The 17415-nt window shown below is 35.6% G+C and overlaps 1 protein-coding gene and 1 non-coding gene across 7 annotated transcripts in view; one reads left to right on the plus strand and one right to left on the minus strand.

The window, feature by feature from the left end:
- Window positions 1-17415, minus strand: part of nuf (rab11 family-interacting protein nuf) — a 791668-nt gene that overhangs the window by 527238 nt on the left and 247015 nt on the right. Inside the window, exon 1 of one of the 6 annotated variants that reach the window (XM_069832015.1) lies at window positions 16029-16341. The exons of the other annotated variants lie outside the window; for them this stretch is intronic. The gene's annotated coding sequence lies outside the window, so the exon portion shown is untranslated. Of the gene's footprint in view, window positions 1-16028; window positions 16342-17415 lie in introns of those variants that run through there. 6 annotated transcript variants of the gene reach the window in all.
- TRNAS-GCU (transfer RNA serine (anticodon GCU)) lies at window positions 3523-3596 on the plus strand. Its single transcript has one exon. It is a non-coding gene; the product is annotated as a tRNA-Ser (tRNA).

A 17415-nucleotide genomic window follows, 5' to 3' on the forward strand; every position in this document is an offset into this window, starting at 1 on the left:
AATGGCAAAGGAAGCTTTTAATAGAAAAAGGAGCATCTTCTGCGGATCTCTGGGACAAAGAACTAAGGAAGAGACTAGTGAAGTTCTTTGTGTGGAGTGTGGCATTGTATGGGGTAGAAACGTGGACATTACTAAGAAGTGAAGAGAAGCGAATAGAAGCATTTGGAATGTGGATATGGAGAAGGATGGAGAGTGTGAAATGGACAGACTGAGTGAGAAACGAAGCTGTGTTGGAAAGAGTGGATGGAGAAAGAATGATGCTGAAACTGATCAGGAGGAGGAAAAGGAATTGGCTGGGTCACTGGCTGAGAAGAAACTGCCTACTGAAGGATGCACTGGAAGGAATGGTGAACGGGAGAAGAGTTCGGGGCTGAAGAAAATATCAGATGATATACATTATGATATATGGATCATTTGCGGAGACAAAGAGGAAGGCAAGACTAGAGAATGCTGGATCTGCCCTCGGGCAGAATTCTATGAATACATATACATAAAACAAAGAGGAAGGCAGAAAATAGGAAAGATTGGAGAATGCTCTGTTTGCAGTGAAAGACCTGCCCTCGGGCAGAACACTATGATTGAATGAATGTCTCAATATCAAATACTGACCCATGTAGAGTTCACTTAACACTTTTTCATTGTATAATTTAAGCTCACCTTACCTCCACCATAATTTTGATTTAGATTAGGAACTACATAATAATTATGGTATTGAAAATGTATTGTTTATCGTTGCTATTTTACATTTAATCTTTTTACTGTTAATTTCAATGCTAATAAGCAGGGAAAGGATTTATATGTAAATACATATTTACTTATAAAGCTAATATAATTTATATTTTGCATTATCTTTATGTTTCACAATGTGTAGGGTTGAAAAATCCTACTTTTATTTTCCATATTTTTCCATATTTTAGAGTTTAGTACATATTTTCGTTAATTTCCATATATTTTCCATATTTCATTAAAACAGTCCATATTATATTAGGTTTAACAATAAAACAAAACAAAATTCCATTAACTTTTAAAAATACATTTCAACAATAGAGATTTAAACACATGTTCAGTAATCCCTTTAACATCAGAGTTATTTGAAAATTAGCAGTCCTATCAACAATGGGAAAGTAAGTTACAAAACTGTATTAATTTAATTTAAAATTTTTAACAGACTTCAGTTGTGCAGCTCAACAGTTAAATGCCAGTCAGAGTACACATAGGTTCAGTTTTGTAAATCATACTATAAAGACGGTAAATATGCCAAAAGTACGTCATTCAGTCAATTTAAAATCAAAACTAACAAGTTACATTTCAGAATTTAAAGAAGATGGTTTATCAACTGACAATAAAATATTATTTTGTAATTTGTGTCAGTGTGCAGTATCATCTACACAAAAGTTCCTGGTGCAACAACACATTACAACTAGTAAACATCAGGCCAACAAACAACTAAATTCCAAGCAGAGACAATTGTTTTTAACACAACCAACAACATCGAATGTAAGATCTGAGTTTAACATCGACCTGTGCCGTTCTCTCATCTCTGCTGATATTCCTCTCTACAAACTAAAGAATAAGGTCTTCAGGGAATTCCTTGAAAAATATACTCAACATACAATCCCGGATGAGTCAACACTTAGGAAGACGTATGCTCCATCCATCTACGATGAGACAATACAGAAGATAAGAGATGAAATTAAAGATAGTTCAATTTGGGTTTCCATTGATGAGACTCCCGACAAAGAAGGTAGACTTGTTGGTAATGTAGTTATCGGTTTGTTAAGTGAACAATATTCTGAACGAATTCTTTTACATTGTGATGTTCTAGAAAAGTGCAATAACAAAACTATAGTTAAACTGTTCAACGAAGCTATGGGTATCCTGTGGCCAAAGGGTATTATGTACGATAATGTGTTATTCTTTATTAGCGATGCTGCCCTTTATATGGTCAAAGCTGGACAAGCATTATCTGTTGTATATCCTAAATTGACTCATTTTACTTGTGTGGCGCATGCATTTCATCGTGTGGCAGAAGTGGTCAGAGACAATTTCCCTAAAGTAGATTTGTTGATTTCATCAGTGAAAAAAGTATTTCTCAAAGCTCCCAGTAGAGTTAACGTGTTGAAAGAAATGTACCCTGAAATTCCATTGCCACCAAAGCCAATTTTAACTAGATGGGGTACATGGCTAGAAGCAGTTGAATATTATGCCGAACATATAGACTCTATTAACAATGTTCTCCTTGCATTGGACTCTGAAGATGCAGTCTCAATTGATACTGCGAAAACAGTTACCTGTGACATAAGTGTGAAGAATGACTTAGCTCACATTCAGCATACATTTTCATGCATCATAAAAACGCTCAAAAGTCTCCAAAATAGGCACCTTTCACTATCTGAAAGTTTTGAAATTATAAATAGTACTGTGGAACAACTGAATCGTGGTAGAGGTAAAGTTGCAGATGCAGTAAGAGCTAAGGTGGACACTGTACTTTCAAAAAACCCTGGATATGAAGAACTACAAAAGGTTGTTGCTGTGATGAGTGGTGAATCAACAGTGAAGATTAACTTGGACTTATCCCCAGCAGACATTGTGAAATTGAATTATGTACCAGTTACTTCTTGTGACGTCGAACGCTCTTTTAGTCAGTATAAATCTATCCTCAGAGACAATAGAAGAAGATTCACTTTTCAGCACTTGAAAGAAATGTTTGTAACCTATTGTTATGATAACAGACAATAAAAATTGTGTTTTGTTGAAACTACATTGGAAGATAAGGTACGTCCATTATATTTTTTGTTTAGTTTGATTAAAATGTACCAATATTTAACGTACATAGTCATTTTTTTATAATTTTAAGTCCATATTTAATTCCATATTTTGGTAAAAATAACTACATATATATTTACATATTTCATATATTTTTAGTCCATATAAATCCGTTCCCTGCTAATAAGGAATAGGTTATTAAAATTTAAATAATTTTATTGTAATAAATGTACACCTACAGATATAATGGCATTAGAATCTATTAATTTGCTTACGGATTAGCGATATATCGAATCGTTCCGATATACCCATAAAACTTCTGCAATATAAGATGTTCTGCTTGACGGATTGACTCGATTTCAGCTCTTATGTAGTCTTCAAGCCCTTTTCTTGTATGCGGGTTTTTCGCATAAACCTTATTTTTAAGTGCCCCCCTAGATAGAAATCTGGACTTCGTGCGGCCCACAAATTTTTACTGATAATTTTCCATGGAAAAAATTCGACGCAATCCTCTTATGGATTCTTCGGCAGGTAGGACAGAGACTAGAGCACATCCCGCAAAAGTCTCTTAATTACGCAAATCTGGCTTTCAGGTAGTAGCTTCCTGTAAAGCAGGTTTGAATAATTTCAAGGAAAAATTGTTCCGGGGCCGGGTATCGATCCCAGGACCCTTCGCTTAGCGCGCGAACGTTCTACCGACTGAGCCACCCCAGGAATTATACACGAAGGAAAAATTGTGACGGTATCGTATATAGTTCCTGGGGTAGCTCAGTCGGTAGAGCGTTCGCGCGCTAAGCGAAGGGTCCCGGGATCGATACCCGGCCCTGGAACAATTTTTCCTTGAAATTATTTGAGTCTCTTAATTGTTTGGCGCAGAAATTAGAAGCTACGAGTTCGCTCGTCAAGCAACAAAATTACTTAAATTAAAGCCATAAAGAATTCCAAGCATTTCAAAATTTAAATGAACAAAATCTCAATAAGAGGATGCATTTCTTAAATTGGATTTTAGAGAAAGTAAATTCTGAGGAAATTGATCCGACATTAATTTATTTTTCTGATGAGGCCTATTTTTAATTAAATGGACACGTATCCTCACAAAATCATCGGTATTGCAGTCAGGAGAAACCCAATTTTGTACCCATTTTTAGGTGAACTGACTTACGGAGAACGTTCCCCAGTATATTTCCAAACAAGACTTCACCACTGCTCATACTACCGAAGAATCCAAGACAGAATTGCGTCAAATTTTCGAAAGGAGAATTATCAGCAAAAATGTGTGGGCCCCACAAAGTCCAGATTTAACACCATGCGATTTCTAACTATGGGGGTACTTAAAAATAAGGTTTACGCGAAAACCCCGTATAAAATAAATGAGCTTAAAGACTATAAGAGCTGAAATCGAGTCAATCAGTGAAGCAGAACTTCTTAGGCCCAATTGTATAAAACTCCTTGACTAAAGATCAACTTTGATCGAAGATCGAAAAGTGAACCGAGTTCAGACACTTCTTCTATTGTATAAAACTTTTCTGCGATCAAATTACCTTGGTTCAAATGCAATCTAAGTTCACGTGAAAAGGATTTGGCAACATCGCATAAACAGGTGAAATACGTGATGCGCGGACCATGTTATACAGGTTTGTTCAGTGTTGCCAATATAGTGACTTTAAGTCTTTTTCAACAACAATTTCTTTTAACTTTTATATTGCTTAAATAGGGGTTTAGTGACCCTTTTAGCACTCTATATTGACAAAATTTAATCTTTCTTTGTTGATAATGAGAAATCTAGCGACTTTACAACTACTTTTTGGCGACTTTCCGTATTACACTCTGTTGGAGACACTGGTTTTTTTGTGCAATGTAAATAATGGCGGACAATAAGAAGAAGGTTGACTGTTCTCCGAGTTGTTATCATGTTATGGTGTTTGATACTGCTAAACATAATAAAGCTTTATAAAACGACAATTTTCGTTTAGTAATACAGTTAATTGAACATTTATGAATGTACCTATCATATCCATTAATAATTAATGGTTGTTATAAACATAATATAATTATAGGTTATGTTATTTGATACTGCTGAACACGATAGAGCCTTATAAAATATAAGAATGTTTGTGTATTAAGGCAAGAAATTGAAAGAAATATATATAAATGTACCTAACATATATATTAATGTTAATAATAATAATGGATATTTTATTTGCACAATGTCACTCGTATATTTCAAACAGAAAAGAAATAACTGAACTTGGATCATCTAACTTAATCGGAGAAATTTCTTCAGTCAAAGTTGACTTTAGTTTGAGACAAATTAATCTCAGATTAGACTTTATACACCACAAAATTCCAAGTTCAGCTGAAACAAGGATCAATTTAACCTCTGATCTAAGATTAAATGGTTTATACAATCGGGCCTTAAAGTAATCAACAATTTCATAAGAAGGTGTCAACAGTGTAGGTATAGCAGTTGGTGGGGGACATTTTCAACACCTACTTTGAGCTGGTAAGTATATACAATTCCTATACTAAGGATCGATTGTATAAACCATTTAATCTTAGATCAGAGGTTAAATTGATCCTCGTTCTACCTGAACTTGGAATTTTGTGTTGTATAAAGTCTAATCTGAGATTAATTTGTCTCAAACTAAAGTCAACTTTGACTGAAGAAATTTCTCCGATTAAGTTAGATGATCCAAGTTCAGTTATTTCTTTTCTGTTTGATATATACGAGTGGCAGAATGTGCAAAAAGAATAACCATTATTATTAATATTAATACATATGGTAGGTACATTATATATATATATATATATATATATATATATATATATTTCAATTTCTTGCCTTAAAAATACAGAAACATTCTTATATTTTATAAGGCTTTATCTTGTTCAGCAGTATCAAATAACATAACCTATAATTATATTATGTTTATAACAACCATTAATTATCAATGGATATGATAGGTACATTCATAAATTTTCAATTAACTGTATTACTAAACGAAAACTGTCGTTTTATAAAGCTTTATTATGTTTAGCAGCATCAAACACCATAACATGATAACAATTTGGAGAACGATCAACCTTCTTGTTATTGTCCGCCATTATTTACAATGCACGAAACAAACCAGTGTCTCCAACAGAGTGTACGGAAAGTCGCCAAAAAGTAGCTGGAAAGTCGCTATATTTCTCATTATCAACAAAGAAAGATAAAATTTTGTCACTATGAGGTGCTAAAAAGGTCGCTAAATCCCTATTTAAGCAATATAAAAGTTAAAAGAAATTGTCGTTGAAAAAGAGTTAAAGTCGCTAAATTGGCAACACTGAACAAACCTGTACAACATGTCGCGCGCATCACATACTTCACCTGTTTATGCGATGTTGCCAAATACTTTTCACGTGAACTTAAATTGCATTTGAACCAAGGTAATTTGATCGCAGATAAGTTTTATACAATAGAAGAAATGTCAGTTCACTTTCCGATCTTCGATCAAAGTTGATCTTTAGACAGGGAGTTTTATAGAATTGGGCCTAAATGTTTCAGTGTCGGCACACCGCTTGGCTGCAGATGAACTCCTAGCGGCGGGCGATGGCAAAATGAAAACCGCGCTGCTGAACTAAGCAATGTCATTGTAGTCTATGCTTTGTGAAAAGCTGATAAATTCTATGTCAAGACATTCTTGCGCAATTTCCTAGAAATTCCAACACTTAACTAACTCACTGGATTTATGTTACTTCAGGAATACATCATTTACGGAAAACATAACACCATTAAGAAGAATAAATATCATATTGATGCGACACAAACGTGGCGAGTACATTATGTGTGAATACGCTTATGCTGTAATAGGGTAAACTAGGTAGTTATTGACCAGTATACGGTGATTGACCGCTTCCTTTTTTCAAGTATATTGTGAATAAACCACGATCGTGATTTCACTTTTTGCTGCATATATCTCTAGTAACAACCCTTATTTGTGGTTAGTTGTCGCTGTTCATCCCACTGAGTTAGTGTCTGTTGTCTGAGAGGACTGAAATCGATTGGAAATGCAACTGAACCTAAACAAGTGTAAGTAACTAGAGAAATTGCTAAGAATAATGCACGCAATAATTTATTTATTCTGCAAAGGATACATAAATTCTGGTGCTCGTTTTTACACTCACAGTGTGAGAAAAGGTATAAGGTTTCGGTCCACAGAATATTATTTTGTTAAAGTTTTTATATGACATAAAAATGCCCCGTGGTCAATCACTATAAAGTGAATGGCCGCAAACTACAGTGATTGGTCGTTCATAAATTATTTGTTAGAATAATGACCAATTTGCTCCAATTCTATATATGTTATCGGTTAAATGATGGGGATTTTTACAGGACTGATACTATATTATAATGCCTAAGCCAGGTAAAGTGCATTATACAGGGGAAGCTTTACGAAACGCTACAGAACCTGTCCACAGTGGATTTGATTTAAATGAAGCTGCCAAGAAGTTTGGTGTCCTAAAAGCAACCTTAGCGTCCAGAAACAAATATCCCGTTGAAGGAAAAGTGTTCTTTGGTCCTCGTCCAGTGCTGGGTGAAGCCATTTGTAATAACATCAGAGAAATGACACACACTTGCTTCTGATAAGGCACAAAAGAGAAAAATGGAAGAAGAGGCAAGAGAAGGAAGGAAGCGAATAAGAAATGAAAGAAAAGGCAGCGAGAACAGTTCTTTTCTTATTTTTTTAACTTGGTTATTTAACGACACTGTATCAACTATGAGGTTATTTAGCTTCGATGGGATTTTTGGTAGCGAGATGGTATTTGGCGAGATGAGGCCGAGGATTCGTCATAGATTACCTGAAATTTGCCTTACGGTTGGGCAAAACCTCGGAAAAACCCAACCAGGTAATCAGCCCAAGCTGGAATTGAACCCGCGCCCGAACGAAACTTCGGATCGGCAGGCAAACACCTTTGCCGACAGAGCTACGCCGGTGGCGAATAGTTCTTAATGAGAAAGATCAGAAGAAGAGAAACGAAACAGACAAGAAAAAAGTGAAAATTGTGAAAATGTGTTGTTCAATCACTAATAAATGAGTATTCAATAACTGTGCAGTAGACGGTCAATCACTAATAAGCGTGTGGTCAATAACTGTGCAGTAGACGGTCAATAACTGTAAAAGTGGACTTGTTGTGTTTATTTAATTTATCTTTGCATTAAAATTTTATTTTTTCTTTTGTTTATTGATTTTGATTTGTTTCTGAATCTTCACTTGACCCAATGCCTTTAAAATTCTCTCAATAAGTTACCACCGTTTTCCGCTATTTCATTGTTTTATTATTCATTAGCTTAAGTGGTCAATCACTATACAGTTTACCCTATATTATAATAAAATTCAAAACATTCATATCGTCGTTGATTTTATGAAACTTCCTATGTAACAGTAGGTATACAGAAAATATTTTTTCAGGAGGAAGAAAAATTAATTAAAAATCAATAGGCCTACACTGATCCTCGATGGTATCATTTATGTTCATTATATTCACCAACACTTTCTACCGAATTATTTCATATTCTTATGTACGCTCAATGATTTTTAATTCATTTTTTTTTCCTCCATTCACTGTGGACTAAAGCAAGGGGATGCACTATCACCTTTACTTTTTAACTTTACTCTAGAGTATGCCATTAGGAAAGTCCAGGATATCAGAGAGGGTTTGGAATTGAAAGGGTTACATCAGCTGCTTGTCAATGCGGATGACGTGAATATGTTAAGAGAAAATCCACAAACGATTAGGGAAAACACGGGAATTATACTTGAAGCAAGTAAAGAGATAGGTTTGGAAGTAAATCCCGAAAAGACAAAGTATATGATTATGTCTCGTGACGAGAATATTGTACGAAACGGAAATATAAAAATTGGAAATTTATCTTTTCAAGAGGTGGAGAAGTTCAACTATCTTGGAGTAACAGTAACAAATATAAATGACAAATTAAACGCAGAATAAATATGGGAAATGCGTGTTATTATTCGGTTGAGAAGCGTTTATCATCCAGTCTGCTGTCAAAAAATCGCAAAGTTAGAATTTATAAAACAGTTATATTACCGGTTGTTCTGTATAGTTGTGAAACTTGGACTCTCACTTTAAGAGAGGAACATAGGTTAAGGGTGTTCGAGAATAAGGTGCTTAGGAAAATATTTGGGGCTAAGAGGGATGAAGTTACAGGAGAATGGAGAAAGTTACGCAACGCAGAACTGCATGCATTGTATTCTTCACCTGACATAATTAGGAACATTAAATCCAGACGTTTGAGATGGGCAGGGCATGTAGCACGTATGGGGGAATCCAGAAATGCATATAGAGTGTTAGTTGGGAGGCCGGAGGGAAAAAGACCTTTAGGGAGGCCGAGACGTAGATGGGAAAATAATATTAAAATGGATTTGAGGGAGGTGGGATATGATGATAGAGAATGGATTAATCTTGCTCAGGATAGAGACCAATGGCGGGCTTATGTCAGGGCGGCAATGAACCTCCGGGTTCCTTAAAAGCCATTAAGTAAGTTTTTCTTCCTCCAGAAAAATTATTTTCTGTACTATCACTAGGCTTCGAGACTTTGGACCCGATACAGTAAGTTTACTGTGCATGCACTATAGGTTGTTGACTCGCTTCAGGTAGGTAGAGATGTGTTGAGGTAACAACGTTGCTATTTAGAGTAGACAACGGTAGTATGGGGGAAACACACATATGTACATTCTGAAAGTAAATATACATTACACAATGGCAATATCAAAATAATGTGAAAAGCATTTATTCTCCTGTCTTTTATAAGCATTTGTGTTTAATTATACACAGTGTTAATGGTGGAAATAAGCATCTAGCAATTTTAATTTTTTTTAATTTATCCTATTGGTCGTCTTTAAGAAGTGCATTTACAGTACCGAATTGCAATGTACCTACTACAAGATACATTCTCACTGCTTCAAACGTAAATCTTTTTCTGTTATCTGCCAAACACAGTTTGTACTGTTAAAAGCTGCGCTCTACGCCGCATGACGTGATAGGAGCAAAACGAAAAAAAACCTAACGTCATTGCAGTCTCTAAGAGACAGTCCTTTATTCTCGGGAGACTCTATGCCCACTAATTTACTGTTTATGTTACACAATGTTCCATATCCGTTATTTTTACATAAAATTGATTTCCACTTCTGTTTCACACGTTCAGTAACCGGTGTACTTGATGTCTCATTAATTCTCTGCGTCATTTTCTAAATTAATTTGAGAGCTTCCGGCATCTCTTGCTCTGACTTTTCTAACCGTGTAATAGTTTCAGACACAGTTTGAAAATGGGTTTGTATGAAAACCAAATTATTCGTCAGAACCTTCAAATCCGGAGCGTTTTCCTTTGCGTATTTGTTGGCATTCATTCTACAGTACCCCCACCGACTGTACGCTTTACCACTATACTCAGTACGTCGTTATGCGGATTTCCCACTGAACTGCTCTATTGGGTCCGAAGTCTCGAAGCCTGACTATCACATAGGAAGTTTCATGCTGTACAAATACAGGGACATCATTTTATTTTTACTAACATTTCTAATATTGACCTGGCTATACCTTTGGATTAAAGGTTCTGAACCGGAAACACCGTTTGCTACACCTTTCCACTGGAGTTCGATGATACTGGCGTAAAATACAAACAAATCACTTTACTAGGTATAGGAGGGAAGAAAAGTAGTTCATCCATTTACTTAAAGTAGGGAATATCGCGATTTTAAGTTTGATAATTTTCATTAGGTTTTTCTTTAATCAAAATACAGTACAGTATTAACAATGAGTGTTTTTACTCATGAACTGAGCTGTCCATGCGGACGTATTCATTATCCAGTGTATATTATACTGTCTACAACACATTAGCGTATACTATAGAGAATGAAGTTAAATTGAAAAATAATCATAATATGGATATTTAAATACACTTTTTAAAATGGTGGCCGTTCATTTCGATACAGGCTTCAGTTCTAATGTGCATATTATCGCACTATAGACTATTGTACCTATCTAATTCCAATTACCAGTTTCGTCCTTCGTACTAGTAACTCATGTTGAAATAATTCTGTACCTACTCTTTAAAAGAGTACCTTACGTACTGTAAATTCAATCTTCACTTCTGCCCGTTCCGAAAAGATAAAATTACTCAGACATGCTATCTACTGTCCGTCCAAGTGTTATGTCGTAGGATCGTAGAAAGGAGGGAAATCACGTGATAGTTAATTAACGGGACCCTTTTATTTGTTTTATACAGTTGTATAATATTACGTAGACGTCCAATTCTTAACAGAAATTAATGTTTTCAGAAAAGAGCTAAGACAGCCCAGCCACTAGCCTTTACAGAGGGACGAACAGAAGCCGTTGGGAGAAACCGGGATGTGACATACGCAAACGGACGACAGTACCTGTGCGAGAATATGATTCAATATATTGAAAGCGAACATATTTCTGGAACGTACTATACTCACTAACTCAGTAATGTTTGTGTTTACTATGACCGTAAGGCTACTTTGACTTATACGCTTGGTTCTGTGTGGAGAACGATTGGAAGTTTACTAGTAGAGGGGATGGGAATGAAGTACATTCAAAACTCAGGTACAATAAAAGTTGAAGTAAAAATGAAATGATGTCCCTGTACATCAACTAACGTTAATCAACGCTAATTTGGAAACCTTATTTCCCCCTTTTTTTTGGGACGACATAAATAATATGTGTCACTGGATGGGAAGGATGTCTACCTTGCAGCGTATACTACGACTACTACATGTCCCAAATGGTTTAAAATGTGGAGTTCTCTTTGTTAGTCCATATTGTTTTCCATTCGACGTACGTCACTCTCCGGTCATTGCATATTTCCTTCAATACGCCTATTGGGGAGTAACGGTAACAAATAAGCCTAGAAAACATGTCATTGTTTTCTCTTTGACAAACATGGATACACTACAGCGGTCTTGTTTACGAAGTTCGACTGGACATTTCTAGTTTGTTATTGAGAATTCCGTAGACGTAGTAATCCTGCTGTTGGTTCTCTCTCGAGTTCAATTCATACGGGGCTGGGGCGGATAAGTAAAGGCTTACTGATGTCTCATTTAAAAGGGAGTAGAACACTTCTGTTGAAATTCTATGAGCCAGCAGGAGGCTGTCCTAGCAGAAGTAGTAAACAAGTCATTTTTCTCTTAGGTCGCGGCAGACACCCAGTCTGCCTCTCCTATTCACCGGTTAAAAAATAAATCTCTGCCAAGTGACAAGAGAATAAAGATTCATGTTGAAATATAGGCCGAAGTAATAGATATAGCCTAAAACATTGATAACGATCTGCTATAAAAGTCTGGTCTCGTTAAGACCATCTTCGAAAAGTCTCCAAGGACAGATCCACATTATACGTATATTCAGGGCCGGTTATTTATGGAGATCGCGAAAATCACGACATAATAGATTTTTATTTTATTGGGTTATTTTACGACGCTGTATCAACATCTAGGTTATTTAGCGTCTGAATGAAATGAAGGTGATAATGCCGGTGAAATGAGTCCGGGGTCCAGCACCCAAAGTTACCCAGCATTTGCTCGTATTGTATTGAGGGAAACCCCGGAAGAAACCTCAACCAGGTAACTTGCCCCGACCGGATTCGAACCCGGGCCACCTGGTTTCGCGGCCAGACGCGCTGACCGTTACTCCACAGGTGTGGACGACATAATAGATATACAATAGATTTTTACTAATTCATTCATTCATTCATTCATTCATTTTATTCCATAGATCTTACATGAGCAATGAAGCTTTAAGATGTGGACAAGTCAAAATTTTACAATAGGCCTAGCCTATTACAATTACAATTTTTACAAATTTTTACAGTTTTACAATTTAGTAATTTTCTACAATTTTTACAATTTTGTGCAATTTTTTTACAATATTTTGGCGAGATGTAGTGAGATGAGGTGAGATCCGAGGATTTGCCAAAATATTAGGCTACCCGGCATTTGCCTTTTGATTGGGGAAAACCTCGGAAAACCCCAACCAGGTAATGAAAACAAAGGGGGGGGTGATCAAATTAATTGGGTTTATGCCGAGGACTCGCCATAGACCATCCGGCTTCAGTCCCACGGCTGGGGAAAACCTCGGAAGAAACCACCAAAGGGGGATCCAACCCAAGCCAGAACGCAACTCCGGATCAGCAGCCCAGCGAGTCTGCCGACTGAGCTACATCGATGGCTCTACTAAAAATTTACAATACATAGCCAAATATACAATACATAGCCAATCTTTACGAATTAAATGATTCTGGTTAATAGTATGCGGATAAAACAATTGCCACAAATCGCGAAATAGAGTTCTAATAGCGAAATATGAACACACTCGCAAATTATTAATATTGCATCGTTTATAGCGAATTTCATATTCTTAGTTTTCTTCGGATTTATTAAAATTTGTTATATATCCAAGTAGGCTACATTACATGGTATTCCAGGTGTTTTGATTACATTAGTCAACTCAAACGACGGAGAATTCAACATTTCACTAACAATTTGAAAGTGTTGAAAGCTGCAAGTTTTTTTTTTTTTTTTTTTTTTTTTTCGTTTTTAATGAATGTGTGTTAAAAATATAGTCTCAATCCAACAAATATTATCTATTGGCCATACCGCACCTTTACCAGAATCCAACGAGCCTTTAATGTTAATTATTTGGAAAGTAATATTCGTACTTAGTTAGATGTAATACTACAATTCCAAAATTTCCATTAACCTCCGCCAAGAGTACAAATCAATCTCCAACAATCTCCCCCGACGCCTTACTTACTTACTTACAAATGGCTTTTAAGGAACCCGAAGGTTCATTGCCGCCTTCACATAAGTCCGCCATCGGTCTCTATCCTGTGCAAGATTAATCCAGTCTCTATCATCATATCCCACCTCCCTCAAATCCATTTTAATATTATCCTCCCGTCTACGTCTCGGCCTCCGTAAAGGTCTTTTTCCCTCCGGTCTCCCAACTAACACTCTATATGCATTTCTGAATTCGCCCATACGTGCTACATGCCCTGTCCATCTTAAACGTCTGGATTTAATGTTCCTAATTATGTCAGGTGAAGAATACAATGCGTGCAGTTCTGCGTTGTGTAACTTTCTCCATTCTCCTGTAACTTCATCCCGCTTAGCCCCAAATATTTTTCTAAGCACCTTATTAGGAAAATATTTGGGGCTAAGCGGGGTGAAGTTGACGCCAATATTAAAAAATACTAATGAAAAATTAATCTCCATAAATACCTGCCCCTGCATATAATAGGTAACACTTCCGTTCCATTTTCCTTCCATTTCGTATCCGTAAAGGAAAGGTTATATAGTTTTAAATATGTATACTTACACAATTCATATTCCGCATACGTTCAGTTATGTGACAAATTTTAAAATCTAAAAACATCATTATCTTTACATTCTTAATAAATAAATTCATACATTCCTGCTCACAAAGGAACGGAAGCCAGTTTATACGTTAACGAACCTCGTATATACGTACAACAGGTTCCTAGTGTGTTTCATATTCGTTGTATGGCTAATGGAAACGGTACACGATGTACAGTTACGAAAAGTTTTACAGATGCCTGATAGCATCATATTATACCCTTATGCGTATCGCGAAAGGAAGCAGAACAATGCCCCGGGAATCGATGCTGGGATTGCAGGCTAGGAGATACTCTTGACATATGGTCCCGATTGCTGGACCAGGAGACAATTTGTCTGCAGCCTCTCGTAACAGTAGATGAGTTACGAGGAAAATCCTCTTGACATATCACAGACTGGCCGAGAGGGGATCATTAAGGAGGGGTGGAGTGGGGGGAAAGGAGGGGGAATAACACGATATAGCTCACAAATGACAGCAAATCCCGAGAGGATCTTCTAACCTAGCATGGACATCGCATTTTTATGATTAGTGAATTGCGTGAGACGTTGTATTAACCATAAAAATGTATCGAAGTTTAGGATATGGATATGGTTATGGTTTCTTTTATATATTGACATATGAGAATCGCACATTAACAAAAACAAAAAACAAACAAAACAGTTACTTATGTACACATTTAAACCGGAATTTTTAATGTGAACTTGTAACTTTTATTTCCTAACATTCAGAATGTGTTTTAACGTATGTGAAGTTATGGAATGAAAAATTTATACATTAATGTGAATTTATAACAAATTGGTACATTAATGTGAACTTGTAACTTTTATTTCCTAACAATCAGAATGTGTTTTAACGTATGTGAAGTTATGGATTGAGAAATTGATACATTAATGTGAATTTATAACAAATTGGTACATTAATGTGAACTTTTAACTTTTATTTCCTAACAATCAGAATGTGTTTTAACGTATGTGAAGTTATGGAATGAAATATTAGTACATTAATATGAACTTGTAACTTTTATTTCCCAACAATCAGAATGTGTTTTAACGTATGTGAAGTTATGGAATGAGAAATTGATACATTAATGTGAATTTATAACAAATTGGTACATTAATGTGAACTTGTAACTTTTATTTCCTAACAGTCAGAATGTGATTTGACGTATGTGAAGTTATGGAATGAGAAATTGGTACATTTGTAGCAAAAATATTATTAATTTACGAAGATAAGTGTCACAGTTTACTCCGCTGTAGACAGCTTCACTCACAGAAGAAAATAAAACCACAATCATAATATATCCTATGCTACAAGTCAACATATATACTGTAATGTCATTTATATTATTAACATTATGTTAATGCTTGGTAACTTTCGGTGCTGGATCCCTGACTCATTTCACCGGTATTATCATCTTCACCTCATTCAGACGCTAAATAACCTAAGATGTTGATAAAGCGTCGTAAAATAACCTACTAAAAATTATGTTATTTGTTGTCAAAAATCAACTATTCGAAACTTTACGGAGTAATAAGGTAAAATTAATGATGACGAATAACAATAATTATTAATAAATAAGGGAATTTATCTACTGTAAATAGACCACCAATTGGAAAGAGTTAACGAACCCACTAATAATTTACACGGTCTGACAATTCCTGTGTTCGAATTTATCAGAGCGATGAGATCTCGAAAATGACCGCGATCAAACTATTACTGAACTCGTAAAAGTAGTTTTCACTAAATCCGGTAACTGTCAAAATGTTCTCTCTCTAACGCTTCAGATCTGTTACCAAAAGTACATAAAGACCAAAAACACAAATATAACATACCTGTTATAAAATACGGGTTGTAATACTCCCAAAAAATACTTCGTTGATCTTCTTTAAAAATCTGAAATCGTTACAAATAAAATAAATATATAAATAATTGATATTTTGACAAACAAGCTTTGACACCACACAAATCACTTGAATCACTGTAACACTTGTCAGGTTACTGCACTGAACACATAACTACAGAGCGGCGGGATTTTAATTCGCAGATGTAACGCACTAAGCTCGCCTGTCTTGGAATGCGGAGCGAGAAGACGCGATGCGCTGCTCGTTTGTTAAAGACTTCCGCTCACCTGGCAGCTCCGAGAACAACTGAACTCTGCACCGCGATAGAGTAGCCTCAGTCAGTTGCGCCGCTCACTACTACGTTGGCAACACTGTTCCGTGGTGAAGGAGAAGAGAGGGGGGGAAAACGAGAGCTGGACAAGTTGTTGCAAATGTTTATTGTTTTCGTCTATTTTATAAGCGTTTTAAAGATACGCTCTAATGTAGATTACTGACCTAACATTAACCTTGTCTCAGCAAATATAGAATCAGTTGTCAGATGTGGACTATTTTAATAACTTGTAAAAGAAAATTAAAGGATAAAATTAACCTTGTCTCAGCTTAGCAAATATAGGATCAGTTGTCAGATGTAGACTACTTTAATAATTTGCAAGACAGAAATTAAAGGCTAAAATTAGCCTTGTCTCAGCTTAGCAATTAATTAGATTCAGTTGTCAGATGTAGACTACTTTAATAACTTGTAACGGAAAATTAAAGGCTAAAATTAAACTTGTCTCAGCTTAGCAAATATAGAATCAGTTGTCAGATGTAGACTACTTTAATAACTTGTAACGGAAAATTAAAGGCTGAAATTAACCTTGTCTCAGCTTAGCAAATATAGAATCAGTTGTCAGTTGTAGACTACTTTAATAACTTATAAGAGAAAATTAAAGGCTAAAATTAAACCTTGTCTGACCAATTCCATCGAGTTAAATAAGCAACCAAAAATAAATAAATAAGATTTAGCATACGGAACGAAGAGAACTTAAAAATAATGTATTCCGAAATTTTTTCCATATCATTACGTAAAAGCAGACACAATATGCATTTGTAAATAAAACTAATCACCACAATCATCATTAGCATTATGTTTTCAAGGTTATAGCCCACTGTTGATATGTTGCAGCCTTGAATTCATCCTCTTTTTCTATATTGGTCGGCAATGCTCATTTCCGTTTCGAATATAGGCCTATTTATTTCATTATTAAATTTAGGAATCTTGATATGGACATTGGGTTTACATGTTCAATCCAATTAAATTTATTTGTTGATATTTTCCCAAAGCAGATATTAATTTCAATTCTTGCAAAATCCCGTTTATAATTTGAAATCTGATCAA

Source organism: Periplaneta americana, chromosome 7, assembly GCF_040183065.1.
Source record: "Periplaneta americana isolate PAMFEO1 chromosome 7, P.americana_PAMFEO1_priV1, whole genome shotgun sequence".
NCBI classification, from domain to species: Eukaryota; Metazoa; Arthropoda; class Insecta; order Blattodea; family Blattidae; genus Periplaneta; species Periplaneta americana.